General features: G+C 48.8%; 1 protein-coding gene across 7 annotated transcripts in view; it reads right to left on the bottom strand.

The window, feature by feature from the left end:
• CAMTA1 (calmodulin binding transcription activator 1) overlaps nt 1-19,120 on the bottom strand; it is a 967,475-nt gene that overhangs the window by 48,497 nt on the left and 899,858 nt on the right. Inside the window, exon 1 of one of the 7 annotated variants that reach the window (XM_086344280.1) lies at nt 6,620-6,882. The exons of 5 other annotated variants lie outside the window; for them this stretch is intronic. The gene's annotated coding sequence lies outside the window, so the exon portion shown is untranslated. Of the gene's footprint in view, nt 1-6,619; nt 6,883-19,120 lie in introns of those variants that run through there. One more of the 7 variants, XM_086344279.1, reaches the window with a different exon arrangement.

Raw genomic sequence — 19,120 nt, 5'->3', positions numbered from 1 at the left:
CTGGAGTTTGTCATTTCTGAGAATCATTTAGGGTTCCACCAGTAAATTAAGAATCTTCACCAATAAGGTTCCATTGACTGAAATTCTTTTATGTATACATTTATTAGTATTTCAAGAAGGTTCATTTAATATTCAAATGTGCAGTTCATTTTTCCATTTGTTTTGGAACATGTAAGTATAGGCTATGTATATATATTATGTAGACTAGTTAGTTCAATATTTTATAGTTTATACGGCTATATGCATGCACACACATTATTTTAAATTTTTCTTCTGCAAATTCTGAGTATCTATTATGGATTCAAAAGGTTTTTGTTCTCAGTCTAGCCTGGGAATCTACCCACCATTTACTGCACTGTTTGGGAAATATTACTTAACTTACCTTTAAGTTTTTAGAATAGCATGAACTTTAGGATGGGCACTTCCTATTTTTTACATTATTAGATAAAACATCTTTCACATGCACACACAAATGCCAGAGGCATCGATTCTGGCTAGAATGGAATGAGTGGTTTCTTTCACTAGAAAAGACAAAATCTTTAGTGGATGAATCCAAACCACAGAGAGCAATATTAAGGACCTGAATCCTATTTTCTGAAAATGATCTTAGGGAATGTTAGTCAGTACCCATTTAAAAGTCTACTGAAAGGTGATGATCCTGGGGAGCCTTCAGTTAAAATGGGACCACGAAAATGAAAGTATGGAATGAGCCTTTTTATAAGCTTCTGCAGTTTCAGAATGAAGGGTGCTTTCTCAAGGAATATGAGACTCAAGGGTGAAGATCAGCGCAGTATGCCTGCTCAGCATCCCTTCCCTGGACACTGGCCATGACTCTGTGTTTCTCCTCAGTTCAGGTGGTTCTAACCCCAATTCTTGTCTCCAGGGCGAGTCAGGTCTCGCTAATGAGGGTACCACCCCTCCTTCTTCAAGTGATTGGACACAGGAGTCAAAGTGGGCCAGCAACAGAACATTTCCTGGAAGTCCTGGGAAAGAAGTGCCATCTTCCCAGAAATATTTGCTAAACTGGCAAAATATAAGCCTGGAGCTTGAGAGGGCCATCTTGCTACAACTTCAGAAACTACTGCCTGAGAAGAAAATCAACACAGAGGAGAAGAGAGCCAAGAGACAGAGAGACAGGTTCCTAGCGACATCACTTGAGCATCTGGAAGCAGCTGTACTTGAAGACAACTCCAAACCGGACTTCAGGAGAGTCAATAAATTGTTTTTTTTTTTTTTTTTAATAGAAGCCAGTTAGAGTTCTGTCACATAAGGCTAAAAGAGGGGCCTGAGGTGAATCCATCAACTGAAATGTGGATCCTTCCACTAATAAATCCTAGAAAAGTTCTACTTTCACTTACCAAAAAAAAAAAAAACAGTTTCATTAAACAGACCTTAGTGACAGTACCTAAGAATCATTCAAAGATCCCTATTAAACATGGGACAAATTCTGGCAGAAATAAACTGTCATTCTCATTTGAAACATTCTGATTACCCAAATACATCAGAAAAACAGAGAAAGGTACACTAAGCTCCTGCCTAGTTAGACACCTTCTGCTGTTGAATTAAATACTTACAGAAGTATTTTAACTCTTTCTGGCCTTAACCCACTGCCAAACTGACGGTCATAACAACAGACACATCCCACAAAAGAGAATCACTACAGAATTGCTGCTGCTGCTGCTGCTGCTAAGTCACTTCAGTTTATGTCTGACTCTTTGCAACCCTGTGGACTGTAACCTGCCAGGCTCCTCTGTCCACGGGATTCTCCAGGCAAGAATACTGGAGTGGGTTGCCATGCCCTCCCCTCCAGGGGATCTTTCCGACTCAGGGATTGAACCCCTGTCTCTAGGTCTCCTGCACAGGGAGGTAGGTTCTTTACCACTAGCGCCAACTGGGAAGACACTGAGATTTAAAGACAATTATGAATTATCTAATCCAGCGGCTTTCAACAGGTTTTGACTGTGGCCCACAGAAAGAAACAGAGCCCAATACGTGCACATGCACACACACACCCCCCTCTGAAACAAAGACTTCGCAAATTGATACTGACCATACTACATGCAATGCATTCTGATTTTAATAACTAATGACACTCCACTAAGTTAATTTCCTGAACGACTACTAATAGGCTTAGAAAACAGGTGAGGCACTGATCCAGGGCTGTAAGGTGAGTTACCTATGATTTCCCATTTACTTAGAGGTAGAGCTAAAACAAAAACACCTTACCATACTATATTCAAGCAAAGAGCTGTTACCTTCGCACATTTCAGCAAGTTTCTGGCCAATCTTAAGAGAGCCCCAAAGATGACTCAGGTGTTAGACCCTGCTATTTAACATTGGCAAGGGCCAAGACTTTTAAAGCCACTTCAGGACCACTTAAATGGAAACCCAAATCTGCTAGGGATGGTGAATGAACCTGAATGGGAGACCCTGTGGAGCTTGGGTCTGAATTACCAACAGGCAAGACTGAACTGAATGCACGAAATAGGATGAGAGTCATGTTTGTTTCAGAACACTCCTCTTACGTTCTTCTCACTCACTCTGAGGAGTAACACCATGCATATGATTTTGTGGTCAACGAGCAGTATTTATGAAAGTTCAGGGTCAGTAGGGGGAGACACAGCTTCAGTGCCAGCCTGCCCCGCAAAGAGCCACTAATCTAATCTGGGAGCTGAGGATAAAGGGTTCATTAATGAGATCAGGTATGAGTTGGGCTCAGAGGAGGAAGAATTTTAAAGGGTTCATGCTGAGCAGCTGCTGGGGCAGGGGGGATGTGGGGAAACAAAGTAGGGGATCAGGTTTGGAGGGTGGGTAAGGTCAGAAGAAGGAAGGTAAAAAAAATAGACTGGTTCATTTTGGTAGTTGATAAATGTACATTTGATACATTTGGAGGCACTTGTTACAAAGAAAAGCCAGGCATTTGACTTCAGGGCAACCCCCTTAGGCAGGGTAAAGCCCCTCACCATGACTTTCATGATCAGGAGCTCCAATGTCCTCAGGTGAGGGGTCACCCAGCAGGTTCCCTGGCACTTCCTAAATGTTCAAAGTGACTGATATTAACCTGCAGTTTTTAAGCTGATTCAATGTACCTCGTTTAGACTTTTCCCACCAACAGAGTTCATCGATGGCTGTCAGAACTTCCATGAAATATAAGAAGACGAATGGCATGTGAGGATGAGATGGCTGGACAGCATCACCGACTCAAAGGGCATGAGTTTGAGCAAACTCTGGGAGACAGTGAAGCACAGGGGAGACTGGTATGCTGCAGTCCATGAGGTCACAAAGAGTCAGATATGACAGGGCCACTGAATATCAACAAATGACAAGTGAGAGGTAAGAAAGAGAAAATTAAGCCGGTGTCACGTCTACAATTTCCAGAGGGCTTAGAAGGCAGTACTCGGCACGCCTCCAGAAGGTGTGGAAGGCTTTATGGAATGGAGGTCCCGTCCTATCTTCATTAGTGCCCCCAACTCACTTCCCTGGACCCTGGCTTTCCCTTTGCCTACTCCCTCTTTATTTTACCTATTTTCACTACATAATATGTATTTCTGTAACCTTCCTTGTTGTTCAGTCACTAAGTCATGTAAGCTCCCTTAACCCCCTTTAAAAAAAAAAAAGGTGAGGTGTACGCAAATAAACTACATCACATGTGGATGCCAAAAGCTTTCTGGCAAAGGAATATATAACTGCAATATACTCTCGAATATTCAGCTTATGTAGTGTGATAAGATGCCACGGTTGATATTTAACAATGAACACTTGGCACCACTCTGAGAGCCTTCTTTCTAAAAGATCGATGGGATACAAATACTAACCCACTTTAAGTCAGAGAGCAAACCCTTTTAAGTGTAAGAAGATATGGCAGCCACACAGAAACATTTGTGAAAGGGGTGGGGTAGTGGATACCGCTAAGGAAGAAGAAAGGACTTTCCAAAAACCACTGCACTGGCAGAGGAACGGTGGCAACTTTAACAGAATGGTCTTTATGGACCCTTCTGGGTGATAAGAAATGTAAATGTGAAAATAAAATATAAAATTTCCCTTAAACATTTAAACAGGCAGCCTACAAGTACAGCTCTGCAATGTCAGAAGTTCACAACGGCGAGGCTAGAAAACATCAGAAAAATTATGATGGCTCCCAAAGACAACTCTCGATAACTGAAAAGGACATTTCCGGCAGTGCCAGAATGCCTAGGATCACGAGCTGAGCTGAGCACTGGAATCCTGGCCATCAATACGTGCTTCACACCTTTCTCGTGGGAAACTTTCAAGGTCAACTGATTCTTGTAACTTCACCATCTTTCTCCGGTGAAGTAAAAAATTTTCAGTTCCACCATTACCCATGTTTCCTAGGACAGCCCAACATGGATGTCCTACATCAGCGCCAGCTGCTATAACAAGCAGGAAGGCCCAGCAGAGCCCTCCACAGAGGACTGAAGAAAATAATAAGGGGTCTCTACATGTTTACCACAAAAGCACAAGAGTTAATAAGAATCCTTGAGGGATACGATGTTATTAACTACTGCACTAAATACTGAGCTTCCACTCCGGTTATTTGGAACATAACTAGGATGAGTGGGTGCAGGTCCCTTAGGAATTGGAGGCAGTCCTCTGCTTGTTTTCACCTAGCTGAATTTATTTGGGAAATGCATACCCTGTAAGCAAATGTTGTTTCTAGAACATTAAACATTGTTGTATTCCTGAAATCTAATACTAAGAAAAAAGAGAAACATAAGTTTATTTGCTGGAGAAGGGAATGGCAACCCACTCCAGTATTCTTGCCTGGAGAATCCCATGGACAGAGGAGCCTGGGGAGCTACAGTCTATGGGCTCACAAAGAGTCAGACACAACTGAGTGACTAACACACACAAGCCTCTTTGCTATCATCTGATTTGGGTCTTAAAATAAGAAATATCTTTCTATAAACAAACACCATGAAAAGTGCTACTGCTTAATATATTTCTTTTAATTAGGTTCCCAAGCAATAGTTCGTAAGACACAGATTCTGTAGAGAAACTCTGAAAAACTCCTTTAGACCGAGAGAGAAAAGGACTCCTTTACATGAACCAGACATTTTATCGTGTGTGATAAAACTTTGAGCACAATTTTTAAATTCCAGGTTTTGGCCCCACTGGGGGAAGAAATATAATGCATTCAAGCAAACAAATACACGAGGCACTTCATAATTATCTGACAGCTCTTCTGTTTACTGCATCTGCTTTGCCAATTAGGTACTTCAGATTTACCAGTAGAAATCATGCTAAGCAATGGTGAACGAAATACAAAACGGGCTTTAAAGCTGCCATCATTCCCTGGTGAAGCCATTGATTGAGAAGATAATTTGCAAGGGTATTACGTTTTCAGATATTCGATGCCTGCACAAATTTAAAGATTGAAAAACGGTCTCAAACATTTGAAAACTACCGGGGCAGCCTCTGACATTGTGCAATACCAAGGCGACCAAAGCAGGAGAGATCTTATAAATGCAAGAAGGTCACGCTGAGCCTGGCTGGTGGAAGACAGGGTCAAGGCGCCTCTCCCGTCCCTGGTCTGCAAGTAAGCAAAGCTCTCAGGAAGTTCTTCCAAATCTTTAGATTCTGAATTCAACCAACTTTCCCCGCCGTGTTCTACGCACAGATTAATAAAACGTTCATTCACTCCATTGGCCTGCTAGCAAAAGGCAGCCTCCAACCGCCGGATCCCGCAGAGGCGCCGGGGGGCCGAGAGCCAGGCGATTCGGCCCCTCTCCCCGCGCCCGGGCGCGGGAGCGAGCACTCCATCCGAAAAGCCCGCCGCCCGGACGCGCTTCGCAAACAAAAACCAGCCGGCGGCCCACGGGCGCCCGCGCCGCTCGCGCCCGCGCTCCCCCGACGCGGCCACTCCCCGCACGCGCATCGCCAGGCCGCCACTCACCCAAACACTCCCACTGGCTCGCGCGCACACTTGTGTCCGCACACCCACGCCCGCACCCCCAGCTTCTCACCACACGTGCGCGCTCTCCCGGACTCGTCCCTTTCGCACCCCACGCTCCCCACGAACACGCGTGGGCACACCCCACCCAGACACACTCGGTAAACACGCCGGGACCCACGCGCACTCACGCGTCAAAACACACCGGGCCACTGCGCTCTCTCCATCAGCTCGCGCGCCCCCCCCACCTTCCCACTCACTCCGTAAACACCCGTGTTTGAGCCCCCGCCCCGCAAACATGCGCACGCCCTCCCCCTGGCTCCATCCACACAAGCCCCGCACGCTCATCCAAACACCCCCTCCCGCACGCTCGCCCCGTAAACACTCTCGCCGGCCCCCACGCGCACTCGTCGTCCAAACACACTCCTCCCTCCCGTGAACACGCGCGCCCCTCCCACGCCCTCCCCCCGCGCCTCCACAAGCGCGCGTGTCCCCGCACCCGCTCCTCCGACACGCTCCCTCCCCCAACTCCGCGTAAACACGCGCGCCCCCGCCGCGAGCACGGGTGCTCCCCACGCCCCGGCCGCGGCGCGCGCCCGCCCCCGGCCCCGCCCCCGCGCGCTGGGCCGCCCCGCGCGCCCCCGTCGGCCACCGCCCTCGCCCCGCACGCGCCGGGCCGACTCTCCCCTCGGCCGCACGCACACTCACTCGGACTTGGTAAGCACGGCCAAAGCTCCGTCGGGCTGGCGCCGAGCCGCCTCTGTCTTCCTCCTCCTCCCGCGCGGCCCCGCCCGGCCCGGCCCGACAGCCCAGCCCTGCCCCGACCCGCTCAGCTCCACACGCCGCAGCTGGAACGACTCGAGCTCCGGGTACCGTTGTCTCCCCGCCACAGCCCGAGTGCACCGCCCGGGCCAATGGCGGGGCGCGGCGGTGAGCTCACCGGCCTCGGCCCCGCCCTCCTGGGCGCGAGGACCAGTCGGAGAGCGCCACGTCACCCGGAGCCGGGCAGAGGCAGGTGTGGGGCGCGGAGCCGCTCGGCGCGGGGACTGCGCCGGAACTGCGCCCGAGCCGCGCGGCGCCGCGCTGGACGGCGGCGGGCCCGGCCCGGAGGGTGCGGGCGGAGCGCGGCCCCGCGGCTCCGGGCGCGCCACGACCCTTCGCGAAGCCGCTGGCCAGCCCCAGTCCAGGTTCCAAGAGACCCGCCAGCCGGGTGGCCGAGGTCCACTCGAGGGCAGGGACGACTCCGAGCCCGACGGCCGCGCCCGCTCCCCCGGGCCCACGGCCCCCGGAGCTCGTGTCGCGCGGCGGGGGCGCTCGGGCTGCGTGTTCCCTGCTCCCGGAGCCGCCCTGCACCCGGCCGCCGGCTCCGAGCCCCGGGGCGCCGTCGGGTCTGCCAGGAAGCCCCGCACCCAGTAGCCCTGCGTGCGCGGGCTCCCAGCGCATCCCAGGCGCACCCTGCGGCGGCGGCGTCTGCAATGCAGCCCCGGGAGGAGCCGGCGCTGCGCGGCGAGCAGGGGAGCGCGGAGGGCTGGGCGCGAAGGAGGGGCGCGGCCACCGGCCGACGGCTGCGGACGCGGGACAGCGCTCAGGAGGCCGCCGGGGCACTTGGGCGGGTCCCCGAGCCGCAGTGCGGAGGGGCTCGGGTCGTCGACCAGGGCGGGGCCGGTGCAGGACGGCTCCCGTGGGAGTTCAGGAGCATCCGAGACGCCCATTTCGGTGGCACAGCGCCGGACCTCCTTAGCTGGAGTTCCAGGGCCTCCGCCCATCCCTCGACTCTAACCCTGGTGTCCAAAAGTTCTGGCTTCGGCTTTCTCACTTGGATACTTATGCATAATATCCTCTCGCTTCCCGCCTCAAGCCCAAGTCACACCTCTCCATTAAGACTCAGGTTTCCAAGCAGCCTTCCCAGGCATCTCAGATGGACAGCATCACCCCTTCTGCTTTCATTTAAATTAACCCCACCCACGGCCTTGCACAGAGAAAGTGCTTGACCCACGCAGGCTTGTGATGAGCCCATCTTCTCCTTTTTTCTTCATATTCTTAATTATCTTAAAAATTGGTTATGTCTCCTCTCTGCCATCTGGGTTAAAAAGAGTCGCAAAAGATGGGGGCGGAGTCTCTTTTTTCTGAGCCTACCCAAACACACAGGAAAACAACCAGAGAAATTTGCACAACCCTCGAGACTGTGTGGGCTTCCCTGGTGGGTCAGCGGAAAAGAATCTGCCAGCCAATGCAGGAGATCTGTGTTCGATCCCTGGGTCGGGAAGATCTCTGGAGAAGGAGATGGCAACCCACTCCAGTATTCTTGCCTGGAGAATCCCAGGGACAAAGAAGCCTGGTGGGCTATAGTGCATGGGGTCCCAAAGAGTCGGACATGACTTAGTGACTGAACAGCAGCAAAACACACACAAAAACAGCCAGAGAATTTTGCACAACCCTCGAGACTATACAACCAAAATAGAGTTCTCGTTTAGAGACCAAACCAAGGACATCTTTTGGGGGTGGGTGGGCTGCCTCCATCCTGTGCCACGCCTCTGAACCAGGAAAGCTAGCAAGTGGATTATGGCCTCACTCTTGGGGGCTGACCACTGACTAAACCCCAGCGGGTCCCTCACCTGCTCTGGCAAAGTCAGAACACTCTTGAGCACTCACAGTCCTGCTCCAACAAGTCCTTCATACTCACTCCTACCCCCATTGCCTGCCCCCTGCTCTCACCACACTGGACCCCTGCACTTCCCAACTGTGCTTATGTGCCTTCTCCCCTTTATCTGCTAGGTGCATTCTTATCCATTAAGGCCTAACTCAAATCCCCAGGCTGCTCTCCACAGAGCAGCCCCAGGATCATTATTATGCACCACTATTTCAACACAGGGTGAGCAGGTTCTATTTGTTTCCAGGGGAGGCAATGTAAGGGTAGTAGCTGGGGACAATGTTAGTTAGATTTCCCCCGCTTGCTAACCGTGCGTTCCTATCTATGGGTGAGAATTAGATGAGCTAGTAGATGTAAGATGCTTATATCAGTGCCTGGCACTTGAGGTATACTTATTAAAAAGTTAGCTCTCTATGCTTTTAGAACATCTTGGGGTGGTGGATAGTGACTGGAAGGAGAGGGGGCTTCTGAGTTTCTGGTGATGTTCTCTTGATCTGGGCACTGGTTTTAGATTGTGAAAACTCATTGAGCTGAGTTTCACATACTTATGATATATGCAATTTCCACATGTATATTGTACCTCAACACATGCTAAGCCTGCTAAATTGCTTCAGTCATGTCCGACTCTTTGAGACCCCAGTGGACTGTAGCCCGCCAGGTTCCTCTCTTCATGGGGTTCTCCAGACAAGAATACTGGAGTGGGTTGCCATTTCCTACTCCAGGGGGTCTTCCTGATAATAAGTATTTTTAAAAGTTAGTTATTACTAGCTAAGAAAGAGACACCGCTAATCTCCTTGAGAACAGGAATGGAATCTCAACTTATCCTGGCACCTTGCACAGCATCATGCATACTGGAAGGACCCTGCTAATAGGTGTTGAATTGCTCTGAGTGAACTGGGAGCAACAGAGACCAACTGGGGAGGTGGGATCACAAGGGGCAACACCTGCCTTTATACTTGACAGTGCAGGGAACTCAGGATGTTGGGTCCAGGTTTAGTTACCTGGACCCCAACTAAAGAGAACGCCTCTAGTCTTTTCTATCTTTCATGTGGGGGGAAGTTGGTTTTTACTTCCTGCCCTCCTTGGATTTGCTTTTAAAAAGATGGAAGTTCAGTTCTGGTTCAGACCTGGCCATCCCCACTGACTGCCATGACCCTTCACCCTTCCTGCAGCAGCCCATGTCCACCTGGCATGAAAGAAATGTTTATCCAAGTATCCATGGCTATGGATGCTTCAGCACATTGGCTGTGCCCTGGTGTCAGAGTCAGGGACAGCAGCCTGGAGCTCTCTTTCAGGCAGCCCGAGGTAACATTTCTACACTAGGAAAGTCCCCTTACTTTCCTCTGCTGGGGTCACCCACTTCCTGGAAGATCTCCTCCTCTCCTTCCCCTCTAAATCTGTCTCAGGGTAGAGGCCACCAGAGCAAGCGTCCTCCATGGGCCCATGCCTGGAAGGCAGACAGAGTTGGGGGGTGAGCTGGATGCTTCCAGAGCAAGCTCAGAGCTTGGGCAGCATACTGGATCCAAGTACCCACAGGGTATTCATGCTCTGTTCCAGGTTAGGAAATGACAGGGTAAGACAGGCCTGTGCTTCAAACAAATTCTTCCACTCAGTTTTTATGGGGCTTTGCATTTACCTGAGTCGGTTTTTTAAATAGTGAAGAAGAAATCTTTGTTCAGTGATTAGTTCACTTGGCAGCATCCAGACCAAGTGCAATTGTTGCATCTTAACACATTATATTTTTGCTTCAGTATTCTTTTTTAACATTTTATTGACCAGGGGCTTTTTACAGAAATTAACACCTGTGACCAATGATTTGTTATGTAAGTGAATATTGAAATGTCTCCGGTCAATAATGTCCAAGTAACAAAAGATTTATTAACATGTATCTGGTCAATAAGTTGTTTAAGCAGAAACCTAACCTCTGCTGAGGGTCTCAGGAGGAACCAAAGGGAAACATCTTGCTGCAGGCGAGGATAAAGGGAACTACAGTTTGCTGGGTGCCTGACATCTACCTGCTACTCACTCACATACACTGCTGCTGTTTCTCCCGCGAGTTGGATATCGTCCAGAGGCGGGGAAATGAGACTTCAAGGAGTTAGATAACTTGCCTAAAGTCATAAAGATGGTAAGCAGGAGATCTGGGTTTCAAGTTTCAAACCTGCACTCATCCTGCCCCTCTGATGGTTCTCCCAATTACCTGAAAACTCCTGCCATCATTTAGATTCCTGTTAAGAAAGCAGTCTGGGAAAGTTCTAAGGACCAGGACCTGTCCACCACATTCTTTTCTTCAGCCCTGGCAGCTGTGAGAGCTTGTTTAAGTCAAGAGGTAAACTCTACTGGGACAGGTACCTGAGTGACTGGGGTGAGTGGGGCTCTTCTTACCAGTTAGCATTGAACTTGAGCATGAGAGAGAAATAAATCACTTCACCTTGGGTTGTCTGTTACTGCAGCATAACCTCACCTCTCCTATCGCATAAGAAATCAAATATGTTTCTGTACATATTAACTTCTAATAAAAATAATCAAATAGGAGTCTTCCCAAAATAAGTGATCACTTAAAAATAAGTACAAGATGCATAAACAGTACATCTTTAAGGCCTTAAGAAATAAAAAAGTAGTTTTAGAAAACATGGGCAAGAGTGACAAAATAATTCAGTGAAGAAAGAAAGCCTTATATGTCTTTTCAACAATAGGTCTGGGGCAATCAGATGTCCCCATATAAAAGAATGAAGTTGGGCTCCTACCTCACACCATATGTAAAAATCAACTCAAAATGGATCAAAGACTTACATGTAAGGACCAAACTACAAAATTCTCAGGAGAAAATGTAGAGGTAAATCTCCCAGTCTTTTGAATTTGGCAGTGGCTTCTCCGCTATGGCATCATATGCCTGAATAACCAAAAATAAATCAATAAATAAATTGGGCTTCATAAAAATTAAAAACATTTGTGCTTCAAAAGACACCATCAAGAAGATGAAGAAAACAAAGTGAAAAAGACAATTCACTGAATGGGGAAAATATTTGTAAATCATATATGTGATAAGGAAATTCTATCTAGGATATAAAAAGACTTCTTACAACTCAAGAATAAAAAGAAAGCCTAATTTTTTAAAAATGGGAAAAGGATCTGAATAGATATTTCTCCAAAGAAGAAAAACAAATGGCTAGGTGAAAGAAGCCAGAACTGATACCTGCTCCAAAAAGGGTGGACCTTGAAGACACTATGCTGAGTTGAAAGGAGCCAGTTCAAATGATATGACTCTAGGATAGGGAGGTTTATAGAAATTTGGAAGTAGATGCATAGTTGCCTTAGGCTGGGGGGAGGGTGGGGGCTTGGGGGAAGGAGCCTAGGGGCAGTGGGACAGGACTGTTATGAGTAAAGGGGTTTCTTTTTGGAGGAATGAATGGTTTCAAAAATTGAGTAGTGGTAATGACTGTACAACTCCATGAATAGACTAAAAACTTTGAATCGTACACCTTAAGTGGGTGAATTGTACAGTATGTTAATTATATCTCAGCAGAGCCAACTCATTGGAAAAGACCCTGATGTTGGGAAAGATTGAGGGCAGGAGGAGAAGGGAGCAGCAGAGGATGAGATGGTTGGATGGCATCACTGACTCAGTGGACATGAGTTTGAACAAATTCTGGCAGATACTGAAGGACAGGGAAGCCTGGCATGCTGCAGTCCATGGGGTTGCAAAGAGTTGGATACAACTTAGTGACTGAACAACAAAGAGTTGTAAAACACAAACACAATAAGAGGAAGAGAAGAAGAATGAAGCTTAAAAAGAATCAATGGATTAACTTTAGAAGAGAAGACCGAGTGATGGAAAAAGGAAAACTGAGGTCAGGAGGGTCTGATGACTGACCCTTGGTCATTGGGTCCCCTCCTGCTCACTGAGTCCCCATGTCCAGCTCTCGGTGGGATATGGTGGTGATGGAGAATGTGGATCGAGAGGCCGGGCCAGGTGATTGCTCAGTGAGGAGATAAGACAGATATAGGAGAGGCGCTGAACACCATGAGGACCCCCCGGGGCCTCCGAGGATGACCTCAGAAGAGGGTTCATTTCTAGTTGTGCTTCTGAAGGATTGTGAAAAGACCAGGGGTGAGTCCATCCAGTTCCCACTTGCTTTGACTGCCTCCTAGACAGCAAGGGATCCTGGAGAGAACCATGCCCTGAACTTGGGGTTCCTCCTGGAGAAGTCCCTATAGACCAGGGTTCTCCATCAAATGGTTGGCTGATTCAGAGGTGAAGGCGGGCTTTCAGAGAACAGTAAACACTTCAGCTGAGTTGCCACTGTCCTGGTCAGGCCCCTGAACCTTCCATGGGAGGGAGGCGCTGGGGTGGGGGAAGGCAGCCTGGACTGTGGTTCCTGCCTCACCACTAAGTACCTGTGTGCCAAGCTCCTTACTTTTCCTGTGCCTCAGTTTCCTCTTCTGCAAAATGAGATCTAAAGCCGTGCAGATGGGGTCCTGGAAGGTCCAGCAGAACCTGACAGAGCGAGGGCCCCTGAGCTTCGGCTGCAGGGACCATTGGATTTGAAACGACCAGTCCTGTGAATACAGCTGCTTGTGTGAGCCCAGGCAACCCACAGCATGGAGGACACTGATGCAAGCATGCTTGCTGTTTTGAGCCACTCAGCTTTGGGGTGGTTTGTTACACAGCATTAGATTACTGTAGGGGACAGTTGTAAGAGACAAGATGTTTGCTACCTGGGCAAACCATGCTACCACGATCGGTATTAGCCCAGGAAGGCTGTCAGTGCTAATCTAGAGGGAGGAAGAAGTTCATTAGCCATCAGCCTAGGAGCTTGAAGGTCTCTCTTAAGGACTGTGATGCAGGAAGAGACTCCAAAGAAGCTGGGTGAAAGAAACCACCTTCGTGCATTCTCCTTGGTGGCTTATACAGGCCCATCCATAGTTATATATGGATAATATATAATCCCTCTGTGCCCAGCCCCAAGATGATACATGTGCCAGATGATAAACATCATGGCTAGTCTCCTATCAGAGTAGGGGACATGCAGAGATGTGCTCAGCAGCAGAGTCAAAAGATGGATAATCTGACGTACACTCAGGAAGTGATAACGTGCAGTGATAAAGCACCCATTCAACGGGCTTTATTATGTGCAGCCCTGAGCTGTGTGACACAGAACAAGTCACCTGGAGAGACTCAGCTTCCTTGTCAGGAAAATGGGGATGAAACATCTCCTGGAGGCAGGGAGAGGATGAAATTGGATAATGAATGTAAAGTGGGAGCCCAGGGACAGGAGGGCACCTAGTGTGGGCTTCGGGATGAGGACCAAGGCCAGGGCTGGAACTGTGATGGTCTTCATGATACTCTCCAGGGTCTTTTGTTGTGGCAGATTCTTTCCCACCACAGTTTACTACCTCTGTTATTAAAACGAGCTGGAGTGCACAGTTGGTATGTGAGGGGGCTGGCCCGAAAGCCTAAGGCACAGCTAGGAGTCACAGATGGAGGAGCGGGACCTCTAACCAAATCCTATTTTGTAGTCATTCAGGAAGAACTGGGGCAAGAGGACCCAGACCCCTTAACCCATGCCAGCGTGGTTCATGGTTCCACCCAGGCCTTCTACCTCACCAAGGACCCATCTGCTCTTAGGTCTCTGGGTGAAATGGTCCTCATGGACAAGCAGGTGCAGGCTCCATGGACGGAGAGTGAAGACAGCTCAGTGAGCAGGTGCCACCTGGGGAGGGGAGAGACCTGGTTCTTCCTCTTGAGATGGGAGCTGCCATCACCACCATCATCATCACCACCACCACCATGATCACCACCATCACCATCACTATCATCACCACCACCACCATCACTATCATCACCACCACCACCATCATCGCTATCATCACCACCATCATCATCACCACCACCACCATGATCACCACCATCACCATCACTATCATCACCACCACCACCATCATCGCTATCATCACCACCACCATCACTATCATCACCACCACCACCATCATCACTATCATCACCACCACCACCACCATCATCACTATCATCACCACCACCACCACCATCATCACTATCATCACCACCACCACCATCATCACTATCATCACCACCATCATCACTATCATCACCACCACCACCATCATCACTATCATCACCACCACCACCATCATCACTATCATCACCACCACCACCACCATCATCACTATCATCACCACCACCACCATCATCACTATCATCACCACCATCACCACCACCATCATCACTATCATCACCACCATCATCACCATCACCACCACCACCATCATTGCTATCGTCACCACCACCACCACCATCACTATCATCACCACCATCACCACCACCATCATCAAGATAACATTTATTAGGTACCAACTCCATCCTTTGCACATGTTAATTCCTTTCATCCTCACACCAAGCTTGTACAGTGGGTGTTCTTATTACCACAGTTCTACAGAGGAAGAAACTGAGGCACAATGGGTTGAGTAACTTGAGTAACTGGACTGTGCACTAGTGAGCCCCAGAGGCCCCAAGCTTCCATACTCCAGAGCCGGAGCTCTCTGCTTGGCCTCACCTGGAAACTAGGGATACAGCTTCCATGACAGTACAAGCAGGTGAAGGGCCCCTTTTTGGCCAAAGGGTAGGCTTGGCAGCTTGGCTGGCAGGGCCACTGTCCCTTCCTTCCCTAGCTCACTTCCTGAAGCTGTGCTTGTTAACACAACACCACTGTTTGGTGCCAGGAGTCTGGGTGGCACATAACAGACACACTCAAGGAGACAGGGTCATGTCTGGCCTTAGAACCCTCTAAGCTGGGCCAGCCAGGCCAGTCTGTGCCTGGGCTTTATTTTAATCCAGAGCCCTAAAACCCCTAGAAGACAGAGTAGCCAAGTGGTGAGTGCTCAACTCAGGAGTCAGAAGGGCTGGGCAGTGTTTCCAGCTCTGACACTTTGGAAAGGCTTTCTTCTCTAAGTCTCAGTGTCTTAATCTATAAAACAGGGATGATTATAGGAGCTGTATCCCAGGGTAAGCTCGAAGCCTGGTGCCCAAAAGGTGTTAGCCCCTTGTCTCAGCTAAACAACAGGGCAAGGTGACTTGACTAGTCCATACCTTGGCCAAGGGAGCTATAAAACTCAAGCCCAAGCCAGCAAAACTCCAGCTGAAGCCCCTGGCCTGGGGGTCTGAGTGTCAGGCCCTCCATGGAGTCCCAGAGGGCAGGCCTGGGGCCTTGGCAAAGCCCTCACAGCAGGGATGAAATCCTCTTCATGCAGGATATCTCAGTTTTGGAGAATGGCTCTTTTATGGGCTGAGTAGTGTCTCCCCCTCCTCCACCTCCCACCAAATCCATAGATTGAAGCCCTGATTCTCAGGACTTCAGATTGTGACTGTAGTATTTGGAGTCAGGGTCTTTAAAAAAGTGATTAGATGAAAAATGAGGCTGTTAGGGTGGAGCCTAACCCAATGTGGCTGTGTCTTTACACAAAGAGGAAATCTAGACTCCCAAAGAAACAGCAGCGGTGAGCACACTGAGAAAAGGCCATGTGAGGATACAGCAAGAACGAAGTCATTTAGCAAGACAAGGAGAGAGGCCTCAAGAGAGACCAAATCTGCGCACACCTTGATCTCAAACTTCTAGCCTGCAGAACTGTGAGAAAATAAATGTCTGTTATTTCAGCCATTAGGTCTGTGGTACTTTGTCACCTGGCAGTAACAAAGACAAACTGACGAAGACAATCTTTGTCTTCTAAGCTCAGCTCCCTACATATCCATGCATCTCTTTACCTGGCTGAGGGGTTACAGACCTTCAGGTGCAGAACTCTATGGGAATGAGATGGTTAGCATCACCAACTCAATGGATGTGAATTTGAGTAGACTCCAGGAGATAGTGAAGGATAGGGGAGCCTGGCGGGCTCCAGTCCATGGGGTTGCAAAGAGTCCAACACGACTTAGTGACTGAACAACAACAACAACTGTGTTCAAGGTCACCTTTGCCAAGTCAGGTTCCAACCCCACCCTCAGTGGATCTTTTCAGGGAGGATCTTGGGAAGTTCCAGGCTTTGGGGTCCCAAGAGCATCACAGGCACTTTCCAGGCTGCGGATGGCCTCTCTACCATGCACCCTACTGCCCAGTGGAGTCAAAATGAAGAATAGGTATGTCAGGACTTCCCTGGTGGGCCAGTGATTAATTAACAGTCTGCCTTGCAGTGCAGAGGACACAGGTTCGATCCCTGGTCAGGGAAGTAAGATCCCACATTCCTTAGGGCAACTAAGCCTGTCCTGCAATGAAAGATCCAGTGTAACACAACAAAGATCCTGTGTGTCACAACTAAGACCCAACACAGCCAAATAATAGATATTTTTTAAAAGAAGAATAGGAGTTTTTACCCAAAAGGCACACTCAAAGTACATTTATTAAAACTGCTTTGCTGTACTTTTTTTTATGAACAAGATACTATTCATTTTTTAAAATTTGATAATCTGATTAAAGAGAAATGAGCATATTCTCTTGAAGGTGACAACAGAGTCAAAAGACCAGGTGTCTACACTGAAGACCACTTTGAAATCACCATCCTGACAACTGCTGTGACCAAACCCTGAAACTTCGGCATCAGTGGTAACAGGAGTTGGGAAGCCCCCCATTTAGAGAAGCAGCTTCTTACAAATAACAGATCATTACCGAGGTCACTAGTGGAGGCTTGTCAAATCAAAAGGGAAAGCACAATGAGAGGCGGGTGCATTTTAAGCTACAGCCATCTCTGAGAAGGGGAGCTGACACTGAGCTCAGGAAGTTTTAGACACCTTAGGTGCTAAACACTGCTACTGAGAAAAACAAAAACAGCGGCCAAGGAAAAGCACAGATGTGTTACACACAGGTGTGTGTGCCCCCCCACCCCCCAGGCTGGGCTCTCTGATACCCTGGTTGGTCCCTCACGGTGCAGCCACGGCCCCACGCAGGCCTGCAGCTCACCAGCTTCTGGACCACTGATGCTGAGTCAGCAGCCCCTGGTTTGGTCCTGCTGCCTGGTGGGCCTGAGAAGTACCATCCTCATCAAAGTGAAACCCCCTGGGATGCTTTCCTGAGAAATGCAGCCCACCCAAGGATCCTCCACGCTTTAACTCGCTTTCAAGTAACTTAACGTCAGGGCCTTTCAGCAGATATAAAATGAGCCCCTCTTCACCTTCTTAATGGGAATCAAACCTGAGGATGCTGGGGAAGAAATGATGTCTGTGAGCACAGTCAGGGGACCTGGAGGTTCACATGTCCTGCTACATGACTGCTCTCTGCTCTAAGTTTTCTATTTTCCTGCTACTTTTCCAAAAAAATGAAGTGAAAGTGTTAGTCGTTCAGTTGTGTCTGACTCTTTGCAACCCTATGGACTGGCCCACCAGGCTCCTCAGTCCATGGAATTCTCCCGGTAAGAATACTGGAGTGGGCAGCCATTTCTTTCTCCAGGGGACCTTCCTAATCCAGAGACTGAATGCAGGTCTCCTACATTGCAGGCAGATTCTTGACCATCTGAGCCACCAGGAAAGCCTCGTGATAAATGCACCAGCCATCTCCAAGTTCCAGGGCACTGGGGACTTTGAATGCGCCAGGCCCAACCTCATGGGGCATGTCTACACCACTTCTTGGAAGGCCCTGCTCAGAGTGTCCCTGGCTTTAGCTTATTCCCCAGGGGCCCAGGCCAGGCCTTCTGATGTCATAATAAACATCATCAAGCTTATAAAATTAGAGCATTGATGCATTTTTTATGTCTTAGAATCACACTGAATTGTTAACATCATAGAGGATGGCTGAACGCTGCATCCATGTCTTCCTTTTCTCTTAAAGGTGAATTATTGAGCAGAGATGCTCTTTGCTCAGGCCCCCACTCCAGCTCTGAGATTCCTGTCTACACCTGGGTGGTCAGATCCATTTGTAAGGTTAGATCCATTTCTATCAGTGTTGGGGGAGGGAAAGGAGCACTGTTGGAGGAGGGGGCACTGGTAAGGGGACTTCCTCCAAGCTCCCAGCCCCCAGTGCAGGAGAAGGAGATGGGGAGAGCGTAGGGGAGGGAGTTGACTGGGCAGCAGCTCCAAATGGAGCCACTCATAACCCTTCAGCAGCAAATGGAGCCACCAGGAGAACACTTTAGTGAGGAGAGAACACTGCTGGAGCGGGGGGTGCTGTCTGCAGAATGGAGACGGGATGAAGGTTCATTTACAGAGCATCACGGGCCATGGCACAGGTGAGCAATTTAAAGAGGTAATTGAGATAATATGTCAGAATAATAACCTTAGCTGTCAAAGGCTCTTAAAATTTCTCATTTGATTTCACATTTAAGTGGATGGATCTGCAATCTAGTGAATTTCACATCCCTGCCCAGGAAATCTTGAGCTTTGCACAGTATTCTCTGCAGAAGACAAAGTAGTTGCCTGAACCATTTTTCATAATAAAATGTGTTCTTTGGCCCGAAAGACTTGCTGAGTGCTACACAAGATCTGCGTATGGGCGACACTTTAAAAACAACAGCAACAACAGCAAAAACCATGTCAGACACATAGCATTTCTTCTCTCAAC

The sequence above is a fragment of the Bos grunniens genome, chromosome 16, assembly GCF_055505025.1.
Source record: "Bos grunniens cultivar Pamir isolate PY7600 chromosome 16, Bosgru_T2T1.0, whole genome shotgun sequence".
Taxonomy (NCBI): Eukaryota; Metazoa; Chordata; class Mammalia; order Artiodactyla; family Bovidae; genus Bos; species Bos grunniens.
The sequence above is the reverse complement of the archived record's forward strand: the minus strand, read 5'-3'. Positions and strand labels throughout refer to the sequence as shown.